Below are 18349 nucleotides of genomic sequence, written 5' to 3'. Positions count from 1 at the left end.
TCTTTTAAGGTTACATTTCAAACTGTTAAAGTTGGTCACAATTGAGTCAGTTTATAATGTTCAACTGTACAAGTCTATTCAATATGCTGGTTAATTAGGTTATGCATCTAATTTTTCCACAATATAATATATGAAAGTCAGGCGATTAGGCTTTCTCTTATTGACCTTTTTAAGGAAATCAGCATCTATTTTTTGTTCTATGTAAGAATTAAAGTTAGTAGCTCAGTCATGTCCTACTCTTTGCGATCCCATGAACGGTAGCCCACCATGCTCTTCTATCCATGGAATTCTCCAGGCAAGAGTACTAGAGTGGGTTGCCATTTCCTTCTCCAGGGGATCTTCCTGACCAGGAAGATTGAACACAGGTCTCCTGCATTGCAGGCAGATTCTTTACCCTTTGAGCCACCAGGGAAGCCCATAGTGTTTTCCAATAGGTAGAATGAGACAAAAGAGGATTGAGGATTCTTGTATTCTTATATAGGTTAAAAAGCTATTGCACATTTTGTCAACACAAAGGAATGTAAGAACTCACGGACTGTGTGATATTCAGTGGTCAGAAATTACCAAGTAAGATGTTGCAAAGAGACCGGGTCCAAAGCTGCCTGTGAAAATCAGTGTCACGGCTTGACAGTTTTATGGTAGACCAAAGGGACACAAAGAGCATAAAACCATGAGACCACAGTAGTACAGCCTGTATACTTAGTGATGTTGTTGTTTCTCCTCTGTTTTCAAGGTGAGGAAAGAGTTAGAAAATTTGATTCATGTTGAGTCACTCTCAAAAGGATTTAATTTAGTCATCAAAGGCTTTAGTACCTCTTTACCAACCCTCTCTTTTAGGAGTTGGGTTTTTAAATGAGAATATGCTGTAACTCAGGGGTCCCCATCCTACCTCTGGGATCTAATACCTGATGATCTGAGGTGGAGCTGATGTCATAATAATAAAAATAAAGTGTACAATAAATGTCATGCACTTGAATCATTCTGAAACCATCCTCATCCCCCCACCCTCGGTCCATGGAAAAATTGTCTTCCAAAAAATTGATCCCTGGTGCCGAAAAGGTTGGAGGACCACTGGTCTGACTGGTAGGCTCCTACTTATAAAGGTGGTGCTGTGTAGGTGCCTGTGTGTGTGGGAGTTATACTGAGGTGGTGTATTAGTTGCCTATGGGTGCTATAACAAATCACCACCAACTTCTCAGCTTGAAACAACACGAATTTATTCTCTCATAGTTCTGTAGACCAGCAGTTCGGGCTGAAATCATGGGGTCGGTACTACCACTGCCCCTCCGGAAGCCCCAGGGGAGAATCCATTGCTTATCTCTTCCAGCTTCCAGTCTGCCAGCATTCTCTGATGTTCCTTGGGTTGTGGCCTCATCTCTCCAAATCTGTTTTATCTCTACACTGCTCTTTCTTCTGTGTCTGTCTTTTCTGTTTGTGTCAAAACTCTCTCTGCCTCTCTCTTCTAAGGTTACATTTAATTGCATTTAGGGCCCTCTTGGCACGGTGGTGAAGAATCCACCTGCCAATGCAGGAGACACAAGAGACTCGAGTTTGATCATTGGGTCAAGAAGATCCCTTGGAGAAGGAAAAGGAAGCTCACTCCAGTATTCTTGCCTGGAAAGTTCCATGGACAGAGAAGCCTAGTCCATGGGGTTGCAAAGAGTCAGACATGACTGAGTGACCACCCACACAGATAATCCAGGATAAGCATTTCTTCTTAAGATCTTTAACTTAGTCATATGTTTTATTTATTTATTTTTGCCTTATATATAAGACAGGAGTTTTTCTTTGGCCATATAAGGCAACATTCACAAGTTCTGGGGATTAGGAAGTGAATGTGTCTTCGGGTGGGCATTTTTCAGCTTACCACAGTTGGTTTTTCCAGCTGTGAGTACACCTGCCATCAGGAGATGCCTGTAGAGGCACATTAGTGAACATCTGGATGCCATGAGCATGCAGGGGAAGTCACCTGTAAGAAACCCAGGTATGGTGGGCTGGAGTTACAGCCTCTGGGTGTGTGAGGAGGGAGAGAGATGGAGGTGGAGTGAGTATTTTGAAAGGATGTTGAGGAAAGATACCAAATGTTCAGAGACCTTTCTAAAGCCAAGTAGTAAATAGTTTGAGATAGTCATGGCTTTCAGCTAATATTGAGGATATTTTTTTCTTTCATCTATTTGATGATTAACAAGTAATAGAATTATGGAGATTGAGTTTGGAGACTTTGTATATATCAAAGTGATGATTAGCACAATTTTATTAGAGATGAAACATTGTCCAGTGGAATGCTTTCAGTATTATTGCTCATTATTTGGCCTTATCCCTTTTTGTTTTTATCACACTCTTTAAAAAATCTTCAAGCACTTTAAAAATTGTTCTAAGCATGTTAACATGATTAATTAGCTTTATATTTATTGCACTTTATTCCTGTTTGTTTATCTACATTTAAAAATTCATAATAACTGTAGGAGATGAATATGATCTCCTTACAGACTCATCTGTAAAGAAACTAAGACGTTGAGAAGTTAAGTAACTTGCTCGTGGTCATGCAGTTAATAGTGTATTACCAGGATTTGAACTCAGAGTTTATACTCTTGTTTGTCAGGGTTTGGCAGGCTTTTTATTTAGAGTAGAATGGTAATGACTTTAGGCTTTGCAGGCCATGAAGTCTGTTGTAGCCACTCAGCTTTGCTGTTGCAGTAGTAAAACAGCCATAGGTATTAATAACAGGTAAATGAATGAATGTGGTGGTGTTCCAGTAAAATTTGATTCACAAAACTAGGCAGTGGTCAGATTTGGCCCATGTGCCCCAGTTTTCAGTGTTTGCACTGTGCTGTACAAAGTGTTGTTTTTTTGTTTGTTTGTTTATGGTTTTAATTTTGTATTTTCAAATAGCTTTAGACTTACAGAAAAGTTAAATGTACAACAAAGAATTCCTGGTCCTCCTTCATCTGTTTCTCTGATGTCATCCTCTTATATAACTATAGCATGTCTATGAAAATAACCTTGGTATAATACTGTTAACCAGACTCTAGATCTCTTTCCCTCTCCTTCCTCCCACCATGTTTTTCCCTTCCAAAAGATTTAAGATGTACAGTATGAAAAACTGTTAAAACTTTAAATGATAGGATAGTCAAATCTGGTGCTAAAAGGATACAAATTTCTTAATTGTATTGTGCAGATATATATTTTTAGTAAATCAGTCTGCTTTTTGTCACTGACAGCTGTATTAAAGTCTCCCACTGTGCTTCTGGATTTGTCAGTTTCTCCTCCTAGTTCTATCAATTTTTTCTTTATTAATTTAAAAATGACTTTGTTAGGTGTATGTGTGCTTATGCCAAGTCGCTTCAGTCATGTCTGACTCTTTGCAACCCCATGGACTGTAACCCACCAGGCTTCTCTGTCCATGGAATTCTCCAGGCAAGAATACTGGAGTGGGTTGCCATTCTTTTCTTCAGGGGATCTTCCCCACCCAGGAATCAAACCCACAACTGCTGCATTGTAAGGTGGGTTCTTTACCACTAGAGCCACCTGGGAAGCCCTGTTAGGTGTACACTATGTCTGATTGTGCTGTCTTTTTGGTGGATGACCCCTTTATCAGTAGTAAATGCTTTAAAAATATCTGTTAATGATTTTGTCTTAAAGACTGTATTATGTGATATTACTCTAGCTAAGCCATCTTCCTTAACCCAGGCTTTCACTTTCAGCCTTTCTTTATTTAAATTGTCTCTTGTGAAAGGCATAGTGTTAGTTTGGAAGCCTTTATGTATTTGTTTGAATGTTTAATCCCATTTACATTTAAGGTGATTAGTGGTATATCTAGGATTAAATCAATTTCTATGTCTTTTTTCATTTTAAGACCGTGAGTTCAGTTCAGTTCAGTTCAGTTCAGTCGCTCAGTCGTGTCCGACTCTGTGCGACCCCATGAATCGCAGCACACCAGGCCTCCCTGTCCATCACCAACTCCAGGAGTTCACTCACTCATGTCCATCGAGTCAGTGATGCCATCCAGCCATCTCATCCTCTGTCGTCCCCTTCTCCTCCTGCCCCCAATCCCTCCCAGCATCAGAGTCTTTTCCAATGAGTCAACTCTTCACATGAGGTGGCCAAAGTACTGGAGTTTCAGCTTTAGCATCATTCCTTCCAAAGAAATCCCAGGGCTGATCTTCAGAATGGACTGGTTGGATCTCCTTGCAGTCTAAAGGACTCTCAAGAGTCTTCTCCAACACTACAGTTCAAAAGCATCTATTCTTCGGCACTCAGCCTTCTTCACAGTCCAACTCTCACATCCATACATGACCACAGGAAAAACCATAGCCTTGACTAGACGAACCTTTGTTGGCAAAGTAATGTCTCTGCTTTTCAATATGCTATCTAGGTTGGTCATAACTTTCCTACCAAGGAGTAAGCGTCTTTTAATTTCGTGGCTGCAGTCACCATCTGCAGTGATTTTGGAGCCCCAAAAAATAAAGTCTGACACTGTTTCCACTGTTTCCCCATCTATTTCCCATGAAGTGATGGGATCGGATGCCGTGATCTTTGTTTTCTGAATGTTGAGCTTTAAGACCTTACATATCTGTAAATATTTTTACGTTATTCTCATTCTTCATTGATAGCTTGACTGGGCATAAAATTCTAGGTTGGAAATAATTTTCCTTCGGGATATTTAAGTTGTTATCCCCTAGCTTCCAGTGTCTGTTAAAAAGAGCAAAGTTATTCTAAAACCTCACCTTTTGAATATGATTTCAAATTTGCATTCAGTCTAGTAGTTAATATTTTCTATTTTTAAATCCAGTTTTTTTCTGGGTATATGGTGAGCCAGTTCAGACTGGAAAATTCAGGTTCTTAAGATCTGAAACATCTTCTTTAGTTTTATTGATGATTTTCTCCTCTTTATTCTTTTTTCTGGGATTTTTTTATTTGAGTAATAGACTTCTAGAATTCACTGATTTTTCTTATCTTTTCTCATATTTCTTCATTTTTAATCTTTTTTGCCTGACTTTTTGAGAAGTATCCTTAGCCTTATTTCACAGCCCTTCTTTTGATTTTTTCATGTCTGAATTTCCTTTTTTTTTTTTTTTTTAAGGATTTCTTGTTTTATGGATGCAGTGTCTTTTCTTACTTCTTTAAGGATATTAATGTTTTCTATTCCCTGTACAGTCTCTGTTTCCTCCATGACGCTTCTCTTCTGTTTGCTTATTTTAGTCTGTCTTTTGTGTTAGAGCTGTTCCTTAGAAGTCTGTGATCCTTGACTGTTTACTTTTCTTTAAGAGTGAGTCACCAGGGACCTGACTGGCAAGCTCCCAGCACTCAAGGGGGCTTCTGAGCTGAGGGTTTTTCGGACAGAGCTAGTTTCATGAGGGGAAGCCCACCCTCACTGCCACAGTAATATCTTTAGGTTTTTTTCAGTCAGTCAGGGAAGATTTCACAAAGAGCAAGCTTCCTCTTGAAGGCTACAGACCTGGCTGCTGTTTTTCTTACCTACTAAGTGACTTAAAAGGCTTTTAAAGACAATGCCTTTTATCTCTTTTGTCCATATTATTGCTGTATATTCTGAAAAAAATAAGACTATGTTAAAAATAAAAGTTGTAGGTACATTAAAAGTTTTTTAAGTCAGCAAAGACTTTAAAATTCATCTTCCTCTGCAATTAGGACAGACTAGTACTTTACTATTAGATGATTTAACCAATTTTATGGCTACCTTTTGAATATTTGGCTTCCCTGATAGCTCAGTTGGTAAAGAATCCACCTGTAATGCAGGAGACCCCAGTTCAATTCCTGGATTGGAAAGATCTGCTGGAGAAGGGATAGGCTACCCACTCTAGTATTTTTGGGCTTCCCTTGTGGCTCAGCTGGTAAAGAATCTGCCTGCAATGTGGGAGACCTGGGTTCAATCCCTGGGTTGGGAAGATCCCCTGGAGAAGGGAAAGGCTATCCACTCCAGTATTCTGGCCTGGAGAATTCCATGGACTGTATAGTCCATGGGGTCACAAAGAGTCGGACACAACTGAGCAACTTTCACTTTTAAATACTTGATGGTTTTTTGGGTTTAGATATCAATTTTGGAAGACCAATATAGACACAATATGCCTTTTGTACATTGGATATGTAAATAACCACTCTCTCCTGGGATGGAACAGAGGCTCAGACAAGGACTGGGGTGAAGATAGAACCAAGCCACCAGGTCTAAATGGGGCGTGACTACATGGATATAATGTCAGGGAAGTCTTGAATCACCTAGAAAATCCTGGGAAGGCCAGGCAGAGAACCTTTCTGTGTACAAATAGAGGAGTAGCTGCATGACTTTTGATATGGTTTCAGAGACTTCGGATAAGTCTGTCCTGAAGGGACAGGGGCTTTCAGTCTTAAGATTAATATCTAACCTTGTCTAGGACTCACCTCTCAGGTTGTCCCTGGCCCGCTTTTCCCCTTAGGGCTCCTGCTAGCACATAGTCGTTCCCAGCACTTGGGCATACTACTGACCACAGCCTCAGTCATTTGGGTAAGGAATCCCTAACCCTCCTGTATCCCTACAGCCCTGCTAGGGCTTGTGTCTTTGTCCTGCCCCACCCTCACTTACCCTCCGCATCCTCACCTTTGGGCTTTGGTCTGTCAATGGCAGCCACTGGCCCCTACTCCCAACTCCTGTGCTATCTTTACTCTTCTGCCCACATTCCTGGCCTGGAGCCAGATGAGTCCTTTTCCCGCTGCTTCGGAAAAGTGGTATCTTTGTCCATTCTGGGACTGCTGCTAAGGAAAGATACGTCCTTGGAATACTAAGTTATGCTTGATGTATTTTCTTTACAAAAGCATTGTTATAAATGGTGGTCAGAAGCTCTAGTTAAACTCTTGGGTTTAACGTATGGCCTGGGCTCCACCATTTATAACAGAACTTTTAAGGAAAAATGTGTTTCAGGTTCATGTCATAGACTTGGCCCCAGTCCCATTGATAAGATGGGGGCTGCCTTGTAACAGCATGCAAAGGAGGAAAAATGTCATCGTCAAATATTCATTAAGTTCCCACTTGAGCACCATGCTGTCGTGACTGCTGGATCTGTGGGCCTCTGCTGGGCCTGTTTTTATAAGCCATAATAAGGCTGCCTTACAAATTGCCCTCTGAACTTCAACACACTGTAGAGCTTTCTCTGACATATCTTGTATTGTATTAATGGGGAGGATTCAGGCAAGAAGTGTTCCTAGTCTGAGAAAGTGCAATTTCAATTTAAATGTGTTTTTTCCTGGAGCCTAAGTTCTTTTAGTCACTGAGCCTGCACTAATTTGTGTGATTCTCTTGGGGCCGGGGCACTCTTCTTACAGCTTTTTAAAATTAGTACTTCCTATTGGTTCAGTATTTTCTTTCAAGTGAAGCACTCTTAGAATTATGTGGCACATAGTGATTTTCAAAAGATTAAAGCAGTGTGTTCTAATGTGAGCCTTGTAACTAATTGCCTCAACTAATTATACATAAAGGACCGAGTCATTAGTGTTAATAAGAAGTGACTTCGGAAAGTACAGTTTGACCCAAAGACTGAATAACTATTGCAAATAGTAATCAGTGAGGTGGTATTCATTGTAGAAAACACCTTAGCTGGAAATTATTCATGTCAGTTTAAATTGGGTTTTCCCTAAGTTGTTACCTTTATACTTGGTTACTAGGTCCTTTTCAGTGAAAAATGTGCACCCTTTGGAATGTAAATCTTCTCCATTGCTCCTCTTCAGGCTCTTCCATCCACTTAAAATATCTGTGCTCCCAGCATCCTGTCTTAGGTCTTATTCCCTCCCTATACTCCTTCCCTGTTTGACCTCATCAAATTCTGATTCCATGCTAGCAAGTTCTGCATGCATTTATCTGGGCCAGGTATCTTCTGGATTCGGGATGCATATATCCACGTGGATATCTTACAAGAATTGCAAACTTGTGTGTGCCCAGAACAGATCTTCTCTCCCAAATCTTCCCTCTCCGCACTCCTCTTGCCCTGGCTGCTCAAGCTGGGAAATGATCCATTGCCACCCCACATCCTGTTGATTTCTTTCAGCCATCTCTCTCCATCCCCATCGCCTTGCCCTAGTCCATGCCCTCATTGTCTTTTTCTTTGCAGTAGCGAAAATCTTGTAACCACTCTTCCCAAATCCGGTTTTCCTCCTTTCAATTTATACACAGCTGCTAGAAAAATATTAAAGCGCAGATCTGATCAGGTCAGGATCTGCTTCAAAGTGTGCAGCGATTGTTGTTGATTGCTGTTTTAGTTGTTGAGTCATGTCCAACTCTTTTGCGACCCCATGGACTGTAGCCACCAAGCTCCTCTGTCCATGTGATTTCCCAGGCAAGAATACTGGAGTGGGATGCCGTGCCCTCCTCCAGGGGATCTTCCCTATCCAGAGATTGAACCCTCATCTCCTGTGTTGGCAGGCGGATTCTTTACCACTGAGCCACCTAGGAAGCCAGTGGCTACAGCCTATTGACCTTCTAATCCTAGCTGCAGTGTCATTTCTCAGTGACAGTCCCAAAAGTCCTCCCCAGTTGGTTAGATTCCCCTACTAAATATGCCAACAGCATCTTATTTCCTAGCATTCATCATAATTAAATGAGCATTTGTATAATTACTGTTTTGATGCCTGATTCTCTTACTAGCCTGTAAACTCCCTGAGAGCAGGGACCATGCCTGTCTGGCTCACCATTCACTCCGCAGTGCCTCTCATTACAAATATTTGTCAAATGAATGTATAATGAATATGGCTGGACAGAAGCCATGGCATATGTTATGTGTATTTGTTGGAATATGGGGTATCTGATGTTCTAGGACTCAAACACTTCCCATTCCATCATGAAGCAATACTGTGAAAGCTGATTTAGATCTTGTTAACTGTTCAGCTATTTCGTACGCTTTCTCCCTCTATTCTCGAAGTAGTCTGTCTGTATATCTGTCAGGGTTCTATCAGAGAAACAGAACCAGTAGGAGAGAAAAGATTTATTGCAGGAATCAGCCTTCTCACGTGATTTAAGGGGCCACCTAGGCAAGTACATCTGTAAGGCAGGAGATCAGGAAAGGCAGGCTGGAATTCTTGGGCTTAGGGCATATGAACGCTGCTGTTCACAGGCAGAATTTCTTCTTCATGGAAGCCCCAGCTCCAGCCTTCAGGTCTTCCAAGTGACTGGAGCAGGGCCACCTAGATTATTTAGGATTATCCCCCATACTTAAAAGTCAGCTGATTATGGACTTCAATTGCACTTACAAAATATCTTCATAGTAATACCTAGATTGGATTGAATAACTGGCAACTGTAGCCTGAAGCCAACTTGATACATCAAGCTGACTCTCAAAGAAAACTTCAATACAAAGCACCAGTTTAAAAACATAACTAACTGAAAAAAACCCAAACAAACCAAACTTGGCACTTCCGGGATAGAGAATCGTAATTAAATATTTATTCACTGGGCTTCTTACTATGTAATTAATGCCTGTTTTAAAGAGATTTTTACCTGTTCTGCTTATTCCAAATGACCTCATTACTCTGCTATCCAAAACAAATTTGTTTTACTTTGTGTGAATCAGTAATAAAATTCTAGGAAAATTGGCTGTTTGTGTGCAGTGCTTCTAACAAGTGGATGACTGTGTCTCAGTCTCCGGTACCTTTTTATTTGTTAACACAGACAATATTACTGAGTACAGAGCTGGGCAGTGGAGATACAAGAAGAGGCAGAATACCACCCTGTATTTGGAGGCCTTCTTGAGACAAATAGGTAATCAAATAATTGCAGGCCTGGAGTTCAGTGAGTTGCAGCATGGAAGGCTAGGGAGACGTGGTTTGGTGCCACGCGCCAATCATGCGGATCCTGCCTTATTCGACTGGATCCTCCCAGTTGAGGAGGGGCATGTTCATATTAGTTAGGAAGAGGAGCGTGGTGTGGAGGATAAGGTGAGGGAAGGAGAGAATGTTGAGGGCAGGAGCCTGAACTAGAAGCTAGATTGTAGCACTAGCAGAGTTTTATCAGCTGAGGGAGGGAGAGAGAAGATTTGAAGATGACTTTGTGGTTTATCGGTCAAAAGATGGGGTATCTGATGAGATTAGGTAGATGGAGGTAGATGGTACCAGAGGAGGAATGGATGTTTATTTCTGGGGTGGGTAAAAAGACAAACGTTAAGAGTTGCCACTAAGAGAAGTGAAGTGAAGTCGCTCTGTCGTGTCCAACTCTTTGCGACTCTGTGGACTGTAGCTCACCAGGCTTCTCCATCCATGGGATTCTCCAGGCAAGAATACTGGAGTGGGTTGCCATTTCTTTCTCCAAGTTAGTTGCCACTAACTGAGCATCTGTACTCAGTCTGGTGAGTTATATCCATTATCTCATGTTGTTTGAGATGCCTGTGTGACCTGTAGCCAGTGTGAGATCACTAAGAAGTGTCCTGAACCAAGGGATATACTTGAGGAAGATGCTTGGTGCTGAAAATTCTTTTTTACGGCCTGTTTTTTTTAAAGGCTAATATAGGCACTCCCTTTTGAAAGCTATCTGACAGTTGATTCTAAGAGGAGATCTGTTTATAATTAAAGATGAATGTCAACTAGGAGATTACTGGAAAAGAAAAAAAAAAACTAGGATTTGTGAATGATTTCTGTGTTGTCTTACCACTCCCAAAGCACACTGAAAAAGAAGAGGTTTTTTTGGCACTGAACATACCTCTGGGTACACAAAATTGTATTCACTGAATCTGCTTTCCAAAAACATAAGCGCAAGGGGCTCTCACAGATCAGATCTGGAAAAACTGGAAAATTTATTTATTTATTAAATAAATAATGTAGTAATGTATTATAAAGCATGAACTGAAATAAGATTTAATGAATCTGTGTTGATCAATAAATGAATGGGAATGGGGGAGAATAAGTTCTAACAGGAGAATGCCCACCAAAAAATGTAGGGTGAAAAATAGGAAAGTCATCATTTGGCAAACAACACAATGATGATTGATAAAGCCAGGAGTTGTCTGTGTGTGGGTAGAGATTTGATGAACAGTGGATACTGGCATAGTCTCGGTATTTTCCACAAAATACTCATTAATTACAAAGAGGGAAATGGAGACTAGATGCCAGGTCTGGCAGACACAAACTTGTGCAGGTGATCAAGGTTAACACCATCGATGATGGGATGATCTGACATCCTTTGCCTCCTGATGTGATGCGCTGAGAACAGCATGGCATCATTTTAAGGGTTTTTTTTGCCAGGAATACAAAGCCCGAATCCATGTTCACCTTGAATCTTCACAATATTTTGGAGCAGATGTTTTTATCCTCGTATTATAGAATAGAAAATTGAAGTGCAGAAGTTGAACAGTTTACCCAAAACCAAAAATGGTAAGTGGCAAAGCCCAGTTTCAAAATCCAAGGTAAATTTATAAACTTGCGGTGCCTTGGTCCTGCTGTAAAGCCCATGGGGGTTGTTAGTTCCATGACAGTTGGGTTCTGCAGATAGTACCTTACAGTCCAAGGGTGACGTTTAGAGGAGTATCACTAAGGAGCCACAGACAGCGAATCTTACGTTGCTTATAACACTAGTGGTGAGGGGAGGGAAACTGAATTTTATGTCAGCATCTGAATGGCTGGTTCTTAGCGAGTAATTATTTATGATCAGCGCGTGTTGCTGCTGAAAGCCATCCCGTCAGACCCCTTTCCAGCAAGAGTCTCCTGAAACAGGAACTGATTATGCAGTATTAAATCTGAGACCCATTTCATATTCAGAGGTTCCAGTGGTAAACCTCATATGTCAGGAGCAATTAGTGACCTTGTGACATGTCCTCTTCAATATGCTGAACTGTGGTCAATAAATCCTAGCAGGATGGATGGAATTAAATAACTACCTCCACCATCACCCTAGTGCATCAGAGCAGTGCCTTTTCAAGGCCACAAATGCAGGACATTCTCCTAACTAGTGTCACGAAGATTCCAAAAATGTGAGAATATAGTTAATTCTGAAAGTTTTCAGATTTTGAATGCTTAGAAAAGGGGACAGAGATCTTGGACAGAGGATGAAGTCGTGCAGTATGGTCTGCAAGCAGATCACGGGGGCACTACTCCTATGCACCTTCATTGGAATGACCACTGTGTGCTGAGGAAATCTGGGAATACACAGACTCAGAAGCCAGAATGTGACAACAGGCTTGGCCAGGACTTAAGAACTAAGTTCTGTTGTGCTAATTGACTATCTCAGATTAATGGGAAGTATGTAAGTTGGAAAATGAGTCAACTTCTAACTGGAATTTGATATCTGTTTCTAAAATACATTTCATATTCTTATTTTATAGAGAAAAGAAATGAAACCATATTTTTAGAAGTAAAATGTGATGTCGCAGAAGCATCATCAGTTGAGTTGCATACACAGCCGGACTGTCTCTTGTAGTTCGGCTTCTGTTGCTGACATCAGGATTGATTCCTGAAATGGGATTTTCCTGTCGATTTTGGATTTTTTGCATGTTGCCTAGACACTCCATGGGAAAATGCAGTTACAGGAAGTTGCTAGTGTGCGGCTGAGCAGTGAAAGCATCTGAAAAGATTGCTCTTGTGGGATCACTGGATTGTGTCCATTAAGCCAGGTTCTTGCCCCCAGAATGCTGGTTCTGTTATGGGCTTAGCTCAGAGGTAATTGACTCTTGAGCCCCCTGAGGCAAGTCAAGGACTCCCTGTGGTAAAGAACCTCTTTGTCTCCCCTGCATTCTGGGGCTTGGTTGTTTCTACTAGACTATTCACATCGACTGTAAATTCTAACCACCATAAAACAAGCCTCTGGAAGGCCCACTTGTGCACAGCCAAGAGATTGCCACTTATCAAATGCCTAAAAATCAAGAGAAAAAAGAAAAGAAGAGGAAATATAAACCTGAACAAAAATAAAAATAAAGAACTTGAGTAGCATTGGTGAAATTTAGGTGGGCCTGGGGTATTGCCAGCTATTTTAGTATTGGGTAGAAGCATCACTCGGAAATACCTAATAAGCACACCTAATAAGCTTATTATAAGCATATTAGGTGCTACTTGAAGGAACTGCATTGTAAAGTGAATACATAACCTCTTAATAAGTGAGTCTGTCATTATTGAATGAACCTGACGGAAGGCACCCTGCGTGGGTAGATGAGGCTGTGAGCATGCTGTTTTGGAAAAGTAAGTTCTAAGATTATGTAAACCTAAAGATTATCTAAACCTATTTGTTGGTTATGCACAGAAGTGTGTGTTTGTGTTATGAAATTTTCACCAGGTAATAAACTTCTAAACAGTCCCACAATGACAATAGCTGATCTTTAGTTTAAGGATAAAAGTGAACGCTGTTCATCAGTCAAGTGCAATGTATTCTTAGAGATGTGGGTTGAGTTTTCAAAGATGTGGGTTTGATTAGTGAATGATGCTCACAGGATAATTGATGCAGTCAACCAGTCATGTTTTGTGGGGTAGAAGAGAGCTGGTTTCACAACTGGGGATATATGAAGTACCAAGCTTGAGATACTTTTACTTGGCAGAACAGGTAAAAATGAATGATTTTGCTTTCCTGGGCTCAGACCTGTCTTGTCCGGTGACCTCTCACGGGCACAGCATTTAGACTGTCCGCATTAGAGTAAACCACCATGGGGCCCTGTGTGTGAAAAATCCTCTTATTAGATCCCACTCTCAGATCCCATGTTCTCTGTAGGTGTTGGCTTTTTTTTCTGTTTTTTTTTTTTTTCTATGGTGTACATTGAATCAGAGGGGAAAGAGGCAAGATATCTACTGAGGAAATCACCCTCTTGGAGCCTATAATGAGTGATGGTTTGTAGCATGTTCCCCACGAAGTTCTGATTCTGTGATTATGTCAGGGAGCAACCCTAAGCTGCAGCTTTATCAGATACTATCTTGACTTCTAGGAATTGATGCTGGTGATGTCATTTTAATCTCTTGTCCATCCATTTACCTAAAATCCATAGATGTCTAAGGATCTTCTATATTCTAATTTGTAGAGACTCACACATTACAAAGAGATTTAATAACCTTGGCCTAAAGCAAGTTTGCTGAAAAAAAAAATCTTGATATGCTTGTAAGGTAATTACAATTCATTTTGACATTTTAAAACTAAATGTTATGGGAGGTAGTATTTTTCATGCCAGAAAAATAATTTAAGATAGACTCTCCCCCAAGAAATAAAAATCACTCATAATCCCACTGTCCAAACTTGGCGTTAAATACTCAGATAACATTTGATGTTTAAATACCCATATTTTCTTCCCTAAGATTTATATTCCTATATTATTTATTTATTTAAAAAAATAGACACATGGTACTTTGTAAACCCTTTCCTTACCCCTTGCTCCAACCAGAGAAAATATTTGAACTGCTGTTCCATACTGGTGACTATATTTACATCATCACTTAGAATGGCTGTGAAGATTTGCTGGATGTAGGTTGTGTCCTGATTTTTTGCTGTTATAAGCAATCCCATGATGAACATCTTTGTATACATGATTGGGTGCTTGCTTGATTATATACTGAAGATAAACTCTTAAATACAGAATTTATTAGATCAAAGCAGAGCCTACATTGAAGGCTTAGGAGACTTGTTACTAGATTACTTTCCTAAAAGTTTATTCTGCTTCATTAGTAATCTGTCATGTGAAAAGTGGTTTCTTATTGTTTTAAATTTCATCTTTGTTTTTCAAGCTGAGTGTTTCTCAGTATTGTATTGGCCATTTGAATTTTGTGGTCAATTGACTAGTTTGCTTTATCCATTTTCTATAGGAGTATTCCTGTTTTTGGTTTATTATTTTGAGAGCACTTCACATATTAGGGATATGGATTTCTTCTCTGCATTCGCTCCACTTGATTGGAATTTTGATTGTGATTTAGTCAAATGTAACATTAATTTGGTGGATATGAGCATGTTTTTCAATGTTGTGTCTTGGTATTTGAGAATAATGTTTTAAATACTTCTGATCTCAGGAAATTATAAAAAGTAAAAGGTACAGAGTTACTTTTTTCAGACCCTTCCATTTATTGCCTTGCCTCGGGGTAGAACTGTTCCTAAATCATTTGAGAAAACCCAAGTAGCTAAAGTGTTTTCACCAGCTAAGTGATCGAATTCCATCTGGTTGGTTTTTTAAGTGTTCATTTTGATGATTTTAGCACACTCACCTATTGTTCCTTCTCTAAGCTAGTATCTTTGGCTCTCTGAAATAGTCTGTTCGTATGGGTCCTCATGGCTTTGGGAGTCTGACAGTTTTATGATTATGCAAATGTTATTGAGATCATCTTGATGGATGCTCCCTGAGCCCTTGGCTGACTGCACAGAGACTGCGCCTTTAACTGTCACGGGGTTGGCTAGTATGACCTTCACATCAGGCTGTGTAAAACACTCTTGCCAGGCATCCTAGGACAATTTGGAGCCGTTGCCTGGGCAACCTCACTTGCTTCTAATCGAATGCCCCAAGTCCCAGTGGGAATGCTACCACTGAAGGGAGGAACTGAGCGGAAGTATTAATACATTTGTCTGTTTTAGGACATTCCACTAATGTTGGGGGAAGTGAGCTTATGCCATGATCTCACATGAACTCAGGGGAGGGAGAGAAGGAAGAAAAGAAAAGAGAATTGAGAGAGCAGGGACAGAAAGAGAGGCTGGAAGAGGAAGCATGCATAGAAGTCAGTGACAGAAATCAAGATAATAAATATCAGCAAATGGTTCATGCATAAGAAAACAGTATAGCCCAGATTGAGCAGAAAGGAATTGAGAATGAAGACCAGAAAGTTACTCTTAGGGGAAAAAATACATGGTCCATAAATGAATATCTGGGGAGAAAAAAGAATAGTGGAGACTTCTGGGAAGTATATAATAAAAATGTTTTTTCACTGAAACAGACTTGCCTATATGATGTAATTGGTCAACTCTGCTTTAGGAACTAATATTGTTTTCTTTCCAGTACTCTCCATTGTACCTTGAATAAATCATGAGTGATTTTTCTGGAATCAAAATGATGCTGCTCAAAATGATAGGGCACAGTTTTACTCACTGCTTTCATGAATCAGAACCATCACAGACTTGAAACTAGTTTAGTTAAAGCAGGTTTTAAAAAAACAAAACACATGCACAGTATACCTGGATGGTTATTATGACGGGTGGTGGTGTTTTAGCTGCTTGGATAAGCGGAATGCAGGCTCAGGCAAACAGGCATTGTGTGGTCCTGGGGAGAAAGCCTAGACGGGGATACCAGTGAGTTGACCGTTCTCTACTCTCAGAATTCTCAGTCAGGTGCTTAATTCATCCTATTAAAAAAGTCCATGACTCATTCTTGAAATATCCAGAACTGCTCTTAAGAGCCCCCTTTTTGCAGATGTCAAACCAGGTGCAGGAGAGATGCAAATTTTACTCCAGCTGAAGCTAGCATATCCAGCACTTGATAAAATGTGCTGTCCGAGGCATACCTTCAGTCAGTGTTGAAAAGGGACAGTATTTCAGGCCCTTGGTAAACAGAAGTTTTACTCAGATATTTTCAAGATTGAATTTTGTAGTTCCAGATGAGGACAGGGTCCAGAGAACCCCCAGGTTCCCTGGAGCCAGTAACAGTGGAAACCATGGCCATCTCTAGGTCAGAAGGAACAAGGGAGAAAGCAGTGTCTCTGGGACCCAGTGAGTGAAAGCTCTGGCCATGAAACTGTAGGTGTGCAACAGCACAGCCAGGACAGAAACAGGCAGGGAGATGGGGGTGAAGGTAAATACCTTGACTCCCCTTTCCTCTCCTCTCTCATCTGCTCTGATCTACTGGTATTTTTGTAGCCAAATTCATCTGGAAGGTAGTGGTAAGGGATCTTGGGTGACAGAGTCTTTGTGTGTGTGTGTGTGCCAAGTCACTTCAGTCATGTCCAATTCTTTTGCGATCCTATGGACTGTAGCCCACCAAGCTCCTCTGTCCATGGGATTTTCCAGGCAAGAATACTAGAGTGGACTGCCATGCCCTGTTCCAGCGGATCTTCCCAATCCAGGGATTGAACCCATGTCTCCTGCAGCTCCTGCACTGCAGATGGATTCCTTACCACTGAGCCACCAGGAAAGCTGTGATGCAGTCTGTAGAGGTTAGCTTCCTGGAACACAGAGAAGAGCAAGAAAAGACTGGATAATGGAAGAGTGGGGGAGTGGAGAATAACTAGCACAGTGTACAAATCTCTGTTCTCTAAGGCTAGCCTTTACCCTTTGAGAGCATAAGCATTTGGAAGAGAAGTTATTTATAAAGGATGCCAATTATAGGAGCTGGACAGTGGGAAAGGAGCACCAGTCAGTCTTAGATTTTCCCCAGTTAACTCCTCCCTTGTTGGTGCTGCGTGGAGTCTAGTGCATATTCTGCAGTTGCTGCTATTTCTTTAGTTGTGTCTTTCCCCCTCTAGACTTCAAATCCTACAGATTATGAACTTCCTTTTATTTGTCTTTGTCTCCGCAGCATCTAGCCAGGTGCTTGGCATTTGTAGAAGTATATATGTAAAAGAAATTCTTGCACATATATACAGAAATATTTATGGTGGCACAGTACACAATATTAAAACCTGGGAAAACCCCAGTCACTGGACAAGAGAGTAGATGAGTAAACTGTATTATATTCTCCCCATGGGAGACATGCCATAATCAAAATAAAGTATAATGAAAGGGTTGCAGCATAGATGTTTTAATAATATAAGATGAAAAATTCTAAAAATATTACATATATTGCCTTTCCTATAAATTTAAAAGCAACTAAAATCATAACCATAGTTTTTCGGAATACATGTAGATGAGATGATAATACATAGAAAGGAAAGCAGTAGAATCTTGAGTATAGGATTCAGGCTGGTTGTTAATCTCAGGAGGCTGAGACTGGGAGGGCTATTGAGTAGTATTAGTAAGTTATTGTTACAGTCTAATTTTTGATTCGGGTGGTGGGTTCATGGTTCCATATTACAACATTAGATATGAAGGATGAGTGAGAGGGAAGCCTGTGTGGTCCAGAGATATGAAAGTGTTCCATATCAAAGATAGTGATTAATCCTATTCTGTGCCATTGAGGTTGAATTAAAAAAGGAAAAAAGGATTAGATGAGTGGAAAGGGGATAGCAGCATAGTACATTTGTCACCAGGACTTTGGAAATTGTATATTTTGCATGGGAGGATAACAGGGTTCAGGCTAAATAGCTACTGCAAACAAAACTAACTGCTCATACAAGACAGAAGATCTGTCTCCCACTTTCTCTTTCTCATTCACATACTAATCTAGATCATTGCCATTCAGTAAAAATGCAGTGTGAGCCATGTATGTAACAATATTAAATTTCCTAGTAGCTATGTTGAAAAAGAAATAAGTGAAATTGGTTTCATAAATATATTTTA

The 18349-nt window shown here is 40.4% G+C and overlaps 1 protein-coding gene across 15 annotated transcripts in view; it reads left to right on the top strand.

Annotated features, from left to right (window-relative positions):
- The window catches only part of OSBPL6 (oxysterol binding protein like 6), a 218420-nt gene that overhangs the window by 23725 nt on the left and 176346 nt on the right, over positions 1–18349 (top strand). For 2 of the 15 annotated variants that reach the window (XM_061434354.1, XM_061434351.1), the window contains exon 2: positions 11215–11343. The exons of the other annotated variants lie outside the window; for them this stretch is intronic. The gene's annotated coding sequence lies outside the window, so the exon portion shown is untranslated. The remainder of the gene's footprint in view (positions 1–11214; positions 11344–18349) is intronic. 15 annotated transcript variants of the gene reach the window in all.

The sequence above is a fragment of the Bos javanicus genome, chromosome 2 (assembly GCF_032452875.1).
Source record: "Bos javanicus breed banteng chromosome 2, ARS-OSU_banteng_1.0, whole genome shotgun sequence".
NCBI classification, from domain to species: Eukaryota; Metazoa; Chordata; class Mammalia; order Artiodactyla; family Bovidae; genus Bos; species Bos javanicus.
Note: the sequence above shows the minus strand (reverse complement) of the source record. Positions and strands in the feature narration are given on the sequence as shown.